The following is a 9,478-nucleotide window of genomic DNA, read 5'->3' on the forward strand; positions in this document are numbered from 1 at the left end:
CTTACAATGTACTGATAACGTTAGAACTCTAATTTAATGTACTTTATAAATATATTTTCATATTTACCATAGGACCCAAATCATGGACGTTATGAAGGAAAGCAAATAGCAAGATTGGATTTTTCCCGTTTTGGGCCACGTTAGGGGCGTAACCTTACCTCCCTAATATAAAGAAAGTCTCCCTGCTATAAAGAAAACTGGACCCTTTGACACTATGTTACACAAAATGTAGGGCAGTATGCTCCATTCGTACGTAATCTTTTATCACAAATTTCCCTCCAAAGATTACATAAAATCAACACTAAATACTATTTACTTATATAATCTTAATACAGACAGGCTTCTTGTCCGACTTCATAACGTGAACATATATGATAAAAAAGTAAATTCATTTCCAAGTAGACTCCTTCGTGTGTGTATAGGTGCGTGTGTCTGGGTGTGTGCGTGTACATGTGTGTGAGAGAGACATGATCGTAGGTTTGAAATGTCCCCAAAAGTGGCTATATATTTTATCATCACTACACAAGAGTCATACATACAGTAGTTTATTACAACGTATGACATACTTTGCTATGCGTAATAAAGATTTCATCTCTTTGCAGCTTGTTATAATGAAAAGAAAAGATGTTCCTTCTTAGATAAAGTTCCTATCAAACTGGGTTCCTATACTTAGCTCGATCCATCTGGATCGACCTGACTCCCTGGGGTTCAGGCTAAATTGCTATCAGCTCAAAAGGCTTAAATGTCTGTCAAGCCTACAGAATCAGCTAGGGGTAAAGGTAATTACCCCTAGCATTTTTACTGGGAGTGACAGACGTTTAAGCCGGTTAAGCTGACAACAATTTACTGATAGTCCCCAGGGAGATAGATGGATCCAAATATCTGTGGGAATGGTCCCTAAGTGATACAGGTTCACTTGCCACAGGTACAGTGTGGTAGAAATGTTGGGAATTCATGCGCAACATAGCAGTGTCCTTTGTTACAGTATAAGGCCGTTTTCTTTTGTGAATCTTCTCTCCCTTTCTCGCAATTCAACAAGATGGAATGTAGGAGGCGCTGCGTTGGCATTCTTCACACAAAGCTTTTCCTTTATTTTGTGTGGTCTGTCAGTGTCTGGGTCTGGGAGAAGCTCATGTTTCTCCTTCCTTTTTTTTTTTTTTTTTTTTTTTTGTCTGTTTTGACAGACAGGTTCCAATAAAACATACTACAAACAATATATACAGGTAGAAGACGATGTTAAGCCCTTCTTTAATTCATTAACCACATCTTAGATCCCTATTTCTGGGACACAACATGTTCATAACCTTTGGCAACCTTTCGCAAATTGTTTTCATGATTATGTTGTTCATGATATTTCACCCCTGTGAAACATTCTTTTAATCTACTATCTAAAGGAAAATTGATTCTAAGTCTATTTCAAATAAACGAGGGAGTAGATGTTTAAGTAAATGGTCATTTTCTCGCAGAATCTTCATTGGAACAGCTGCCGTCATTCTCGCCATATGTCATCAAGGCGGGTGAATTTACCCACATCTGGCAATCTTTTCTTAAAAATAAATTTTAAAAAAATCTTAGGTGAAAGGGTTGATTATTATTATTATTATTATCATTATTATTATTATTATTATTTGTAAGGTATCTGATGAGTTGAAGCCAAGTATACTAACATTTTTAAAAATACAAGAAAACAGGCGAAAAAAAAAACATTTTCAGAGTGAATCAAATTTGTTACGTTTTCATTGAAATCCAAAAATAAAAGAATTATCAGATAAATTAAACCAATCGATAAAAAAGGAAATTGACGTGAGATAGTTTGAATATGTTGCCTAGGAATTAGAGCAGTTGACACATCCAGTTAAAGGATACATTTTAAATAACATTAATACCTTCTTACATTAAATAACTTACTCTAACTTAAAATAAAATGCTCCGAGTTCTTTTTTAAATCTGGTGCTCTGAATTAATGTTTACCACAAAATATCAATGACAGCAGACAAGGTCTAGACATAACGCAAATGTGATCGTCTGTAACAAATCTGCCTCCAAAGATTAAATAAATATCCACACTAAATACGATTTACTTATATAATTTTTATTCAGAGAGGTCTTCTTGACCGACTCCATAACATGAACACGTATGATAAAAAGTGAATTCATTGTCAAGGAGACTAGTCTGTGTGTATTTGTGTGTGTTCTCGCGCGATTGTGTGTCTGTGTGTGTTTTTGTGTGCATAAAACTCATCCAGAACCGACCTAATCTAACAAAGAAAAAAGAACACTTTCAAACAGGCTCAAAATGCTGACACCGTTGTAAAAATTTAGGGGTGACAAAGCGTCAATACTACTTTCCAGATTCTTGCTAAAAACTGAAAACATACATCCGTCTGAGGGTATCCAACATAGACAATGATAGCCAGTTTGACTCATTTAAGGTTCTCTTGCTCATTCAATGTATGATATATATGGTTATACACAATGTAGATTTCATCTCTCTGCAGCTTGTTATACAGAAAAAAATGAGTTTTCTTCTTTGACGTAGTTCCTTTAAATATAGCTACATGATACAACAGGTACATTGCAATAGAATTGCTTGGGAATTCATGCGCAACACACCAGTGTCTTTTGTTACAGTAAAGGGCCGTCTTCTTTTGTGAATCTTCTCTCCCTCTCTCGCAATTCAATAAGATGGAATGTTGGAGGCGCTGCGTTGGTATTCTTCACACAAAGCTTTTCCATTATTTTTATGTTGTGCGTCACTGTCTGGGTCTGGGAGAAGCTCATGTTTCTCCTTTCTTTTATGTTATTTTTTGTCTGTTTTTACAGACAGGTTGCATACCAATAAAACATACAACAAATGATATGGGGAACACGAGGTTTAGCCCTTCTTTTACCCCTCTTTGATTCACTAACCACACAATAGTTCCCTAAGTCTGGGACACACCGTGTTCATAACCTTTGGCAACCTTTTAGCAGCCACAAAACCTGACTGCCGCTTGCGATCACTTTGCGAGCTGAAGAAGAAGCTTGGGCATTTATGTCTCCTCCATCTCAGCGTACCACAAACTTTTATAGTCTCATTCATAACAATAAAGAAGGCAACAAGGACTATTGATTGTTCATGATTTGGCCAAACAAGGCCGCTTTTGTTATAAAACCCCTCTATACTAATCCTTTTAACAATAAAAAACATGTAGCAAATTGTTGCCTGTATTAAATGTTATGGCCTTAAGGATAAAATTATAAATCAAATATTCAATACGACTCATCATCCTAAAAATTATGAAGTCAACAAAAGTTATTATTTACCTTCAATTTTGCACAAATTTTATCCGTAACCTGTTGCACACCGATTGCAATCACTTTAAATATTTACACGAAAACTTTTCATCTCTTCTAAGAACCGTTGATGTTAGCCATAGATATCCTGCTTGGAAACGAACATACTTGTGGTATACAGAATAGGGATATTTAACGCTGTTACAGCCCTTGTATTCTGGTGTTAACTCTAAAATAAAAATCCTATCTTAACAGTAAAACGTTTATAAAAACGGGCCTGGGAAATATTGTTCTTCTCTTTCTCTCCCACTCTCTCTCTCTCTCTCTCTCTCTCTCTCTCTCTCCGTTTCAAAACCCTTAGTTCCAATTTGAATACCTACATTAAGGCCCCCTCTTTTTCAGGAAAAGCTAGAATAAATATAAATGTCTAACTTGTGATCTTTATAATTTGTCCTTAGTGTGGCTACCTCTATTTTGATATTGATGTTCTTTCATTTCAATTGCACAGGGTTAGTTTTCTACCCAGGTTGTGGAAAAATTGTTGCCACGATGATGTTCTTTATGATATTACACTTCTGTGAAACATTATTTCAATCTACAATTTAAAGGAAAACTGATTCTTGATCTTTTTTTAATCAAACGAGGGGTTAAATCTGTAAGTAAATTGCCGTTTTTCTCTCCATCTGTCATTAAGCGGGAGAATTTAGCCAGATCTGGCAATCTATTCTTAAAAATAAATTTTAAAAATCATAGGTGAAAGGGTTGATAATTATAATTATTATTATTATTATTATTATTATTATTATTATTATTATTATTATATTTTGTAAAGTATCTGAATTTTTGAAAGCAAAGTATACCGACATTTAAATACAAGAAACAGGTGAAAAATAATTTTCAGAGTCAATCAAAATTGTTACGTTTTCATTAAAAATTCAGAAAAAAAAAGAATTATCAGATAATTATAGCATTCGACGAAAGAGGACATTGACGTGAAATAGTTTGGCTATGTTACCTCGAAATGTGAGCAGTTGACATATCCAGTAAAATGACACATTTTAAATAACATTAATACAATCTTACATTAACTAACTTACTCTAACTTAAATGAAAATGCTCCTAGTTCTTTTTTTTTAAATCTGGTGCTCTGAATTAATGTTTACCACAAAATATCAATGACAGCAGACAAGGTCTAGACATAACGCAAATGTGATCGTTTGTAACAAATCTGCCTCCAAAGATTAAATAAATATCCACACTAAATACTTTTTACTTATATAATTTATATTCAGAGAGGTCTTCTTGACCGACTCCATAACATGAATACGTATGATAAAAAGTGAATTCATTGTCAAGGAGACTAGTTTGTGTGTATCTGTGTGTGTTCTCGCGCGATTGTGTGTCTGTGTGTGTTTTTGTGTGCATAAAACTCATCCAGAACCGACCTAATCTAACAAAGAAAAAGAACACTTTCAAACAGGCTCAAAATGCTGACACCGTTGTAAAAATTTAGGGGTGACAAAGCGTCAATACTACTTTCCAGATTCTTGCTAAAAACTGAAAACATACATCCGTCTGAGGGTATCCAACACAGACAATGATAGCCAGTTTGACTCATTAAAGGTTCACTTGCTCATTCAATGTATGATGTATATGGTTATACACAATGTAGATTTCATCTCTCTGCAGCTTGTTATACAGAAAAAATGAGTTTTCTTCTTTGACGTAGTTCCTTTAGATATAGCTACATGATACAACAGGTACATTGCAATAGAATTGCTTGGGAATTCATGCGCAACACACCAGTGTCTTTTGTTACAGTAAAGGGCCGTCTTCTTTTGTGAATCTTCTCTCCCTCTCTCGCAATTCAATGAGATGGAATGTTGGAGGCGCTGCGTTGGTATTCTTCACACAAAGCTTTTCCATTATTTTTATGTTGTGCGTCACTGTCTGGGTCTGGGAGAAGCTCATGTTTCTCCTTTCTTTTATGTTATTTTTTGTCTGTTTTTACAGACAGGTTGCATACCAATAAAACATACAACAAATGATATGGGGAACACGAGGTTTAGCCCTTCTTTTACCCCTCTTTGATTCACTAACCACACAATAGTTCCCTAAGTCTGGGACACACCGTGTTCATAACCTTTGGCAACCTTTTAGCAGCCACAAAACCTGACTGCCGCTTGCGATCACTTTGCGAGCTGAAGAAGAAGCTTGGGCATTTATGTCTCCTCCATCTCAGCGTACCACAAACTTTTATAGTCTCATTCATAACAATAAAGAAGGCAACAAGGACTATTGATTGTTCATGATTTGGCCAAACAAGGCCGCTTTTGTTATAAAACCCCTCTATACTAATCCTTTTAACAATAAAAAACATGTAGCAAATTGTTGCCTGTATTAAATGTTATGGCCTTAAGGATAAAATTATAAATCAAATATTCAATACGACTCATCATCCTAAAAATTATGAAGTCAACAAAAGTTATTATTTACCTTCAATTTTGCACAAATTTTATCCGTAACCTGTTGCACACCGATTGCAATCACTTTAAATATTTACACGAAAACTTTTCATCTCTTCTAAGAACCGTTGATGTTAGCCATAGATATCCTGCTTGGAAACAAACATACTTGTGGTATACAGAATAGGGATATTTAACGCTGTTACAGCCCTTGTATTCTGGTGTTAACTCTAAAATAAAAATCCTATCTTAACAGTAAAACGTTTATAAAAACGGGCCTGGGAAATATTGTTCTTCTCTTTCTCTCCCACTCTCTCTCTCTCTCTCTCTCTCTCTCTCTCTCTCTCTCTCCGTTTCACAACCCTTAGTTCCAATTTGAATACCTACATTAAGGCCCCCTCTTTTTTCAGGAAAAGCTAGAATAAATATAAATGTCTAACTTGTGATCTTTATAATTTGTCCTTAGTGTGGCTACCTCTATTTTGATATTGATGTTCTTTCATTTCAATTGCACAGGATTAGTTTTCTACCCAGGTTGTGGAAAAAATTGTTGCCACGATGATGTTCTTTATGATATTACACTTCTGTGAAACATTCTTTCAATCTACAATCTAAAGGAAAACTGATTCTTGGTCCTTTTTTAATCAAACGAGGGGTTAAATCTGTAAGTAAATTGCCGTTTTCTCTCAATCTGTCATTAAGCGGGAGAATTTAGCCAGATCTGGCAATCTATTCTTAAAAATAAATTTTAAAAATCATAGGTGAAAGGGTTGATTATTATTATTATTATTATTATTATTATTATTATTATTATTATTATTATTATATTTTGTAAATTATCTGGATTTTTGAAAGCAAAGTATACCGACATTTAAATACAAGAAAACAGGTGAAAAATAATTTTCAGAGTCAGTCAAAATTGTTACGTTTTCATTAAAAATTCGGAAAAAAAGAATTATCACAGAAATTAAAGCATTCGATGAAAGAGGACATTGACGTGAAATAGTTTGGCTATGTTACCGCGAAATGTGAGCAGTTGACACATCCAGTAAAAGGACACATTTTAAATAACATTGATAAATTTTTACATAAATAACGTACTCTAACTTAAAAGAAAATGCTCCGAGTTCTTTTTTAAATCTGGTGCTCTGAATTAATGTTTACCACAAAATACCAATGACAGCAAACAAGATCTAGACATAACGAGTATGTAACCTTTTGTAACAAATCTGCCTCCAAAGATTAAATTAATATGCACACTAAAACTATTCACTTATATAATCTATATTATGACGAGGCTTCTTGTCCGACTTCATAACATGAAAATATATAATAAAATGTGAATTCATTTCCAAGGTAGCTAGTGTGTGTGTGTGTGTGTGTGTGTGTGTGTGTGTGTGTGTGAGTGTTCGCGGGCGATTGTGCGTATGTGTGTGTGCTTGCATAAAACGTATAAAACGTATCCGGAACCGCGCAAACCTGGTAAAGAATAAAACTTCCAAACAGGCTTAAAATGTGTACACCGTTTAAAAATTTGGGTGTACATCATTCAACGTATGATATATGTGGTTATACATGATATAGATTTCGTGTCTTTGTAGTTTGATATACAAAAACAAATATTTCTTTCTTTGATATACATTTAGAATACAACAGGTTGTGGTAGGATTGTTTGGCAATACATGTCAACATACCAGTGTTCCTCGTTACAGTATAAGTAGGGAGGGGTGATATTTCACTTTTTTTTTAAAAGGCAAGGTCTACCCCCCCCCCCCCCCCCCCCCCACTGAATTTATGTAATGGGACATAAAAAGTGTAAAAAAATATTTTACCCCCATCTAGCCCCCCTGTACATACCCCCTGAAGTTAATGATCTTCACCGATCTGGCGGTTTTGGACGCTTGGTAAAATGTGTCACATTGAGAGTAATTAAAATGCTCACAAAGGATAATATATTATGTTTGCAGTATGAAGCATATGTTTCCAATACGTACATCCCACAGAATTCCTCTTATTTGTTCTTGGAAGTTGAAGGATATGAAAAACTCACATTTGAGCGACTTTTACAATATTCCATGCATATCCTTACATACATTTACTTGCAACTGCCTATGTATTCACCAAAGAAACCCAGAATCTTGTATGGCCGTAGTTAACTATTTCTATTTTATTATTTAAAAACTTTATTAAAAACATCAATGTATTTCATTTAGAACTTCAGGATGACTACCTGTTTCAGGAGAAACTAGAACAATTTTATGTTTTTTTTTTTTTTTTTTTTTTTTTGGTTTCATGCATCTGTCCAGCTGTTTACGTGTGGACTGATATACAACATTGGTCAAAAAGGTTGTCTCACCCCCATTTCCATGTAATTTTACTTACAAATTATCACCTCACAGCTGTAAATTGTTAGTTGTTGTTTCTTTAAGTTGTCTGAATGAACTCCTCTGTAGGTCTAGGGTTGTAGAAGTAGATACATACATGATACATTTTTTTGTGATTATCAACACTTGCCTTTTGTTGTAAATAACAGGAAATGGGAAAAAAATATATTTGGTAAAACCCTAGAGGAATACGTATTTTAAAGGCAAAATGGGTCAGAAAGTCTATTCTAATGAGCATTTTTAACTATGAGCATTATTTAGATCAATAAAAACCACCATGTTTGGATAACATACAAATTGTGTGTACTAAATGTAGAAATAAGCTTTATGCATATACCCCAGTGCCTGTATTGAATATGGTTGGTTGAATCGCCTAATTTGTATTAACAGTTATTTGCTTTGGCAAAAATTGATGCTTAACAGATGGGAAAACTGTTTTTTTTTTTTTTTTTCACAGCAACCATGCTGGCTGGTTAAAATCACAATTTTCAAAATTGCTGACAAAACGCCCTAACGAATGTTTATGATATAATTAAGTTACATACTTAGCAGTTTTCTTTGTCATATTGGGGTAATGTATTGAAGACATTGTACTCATGATGTTGCTGAGATCATAAATATTCTTTGTCATGTTTATATTGAACTCCTTCACCTTCATATATCATCATATATAATCAGACACATTTAATTCTTGCACTTCACAGACTTGTACTGCTTTATTTGTTCCCTGGATATATAAATGTGCAACATCATTCTGTTGGGCATCTCTTTTCAAAAATAGAAAAAATATTCTGAATAAATTTTGACAAAACATCATCATTTCACACTCACTTGCATGTACTCCAAGGCAACAAAATCAAGCAAGGGGTTGGCAGATGTCTTAAAATTGCTATTTTACCAAGTATCTGCAGCCCTGTGCAATATTTTGAACAGTTGTGTGCAATTATTTTAATAACGTTTAAAAACGTAAATGTAATTGAAATATATAGTTTTATTATTAGAACATAGTTTCTTGGGTTGATTTATCTTTCAAAAGAGATATTGAACACCCCTCCCCAAGTCACATAAGACAAGCAACCGACTGTATAGCATGATAAAGGGTGTAGGGGTAAATTCTGATGAGTAGGTGACAACCCTGAGACCAAGGTGACCATTGTTTTATACCAAAAGAAAGGCCAATCATCAAGAATTATTTTGATGTATCAAACATACTATTCAGATATAGCATAGTGTGACATAAAATATGGGACTGCCCTAAATGCTTATGAGCAAAAGTGGTCTGTTTTTTCATTATTTTTTAGCTCTTTTAAAGTTCGATTGCCGCATAAAGTGAAGACGGCAGAGCACAATCAC

The sequence above is a fragment of the Lingula anatina genome, unplaced genomic scaffold (assembly GCF_051362555.1).
Source record: "Lingula anatina isolate TDL-2025a unplaced genomic scaffold, LinAna3.0 unanchor82, whole genome shotgun sequence".
Classification (NCBI taxonomy): domain Eukaryota; kingdom Metazoa; phylum Brachiopoda; class Lingulata; order Lingulida; family Lingulidae; genus Lingula; species Lingula anatina.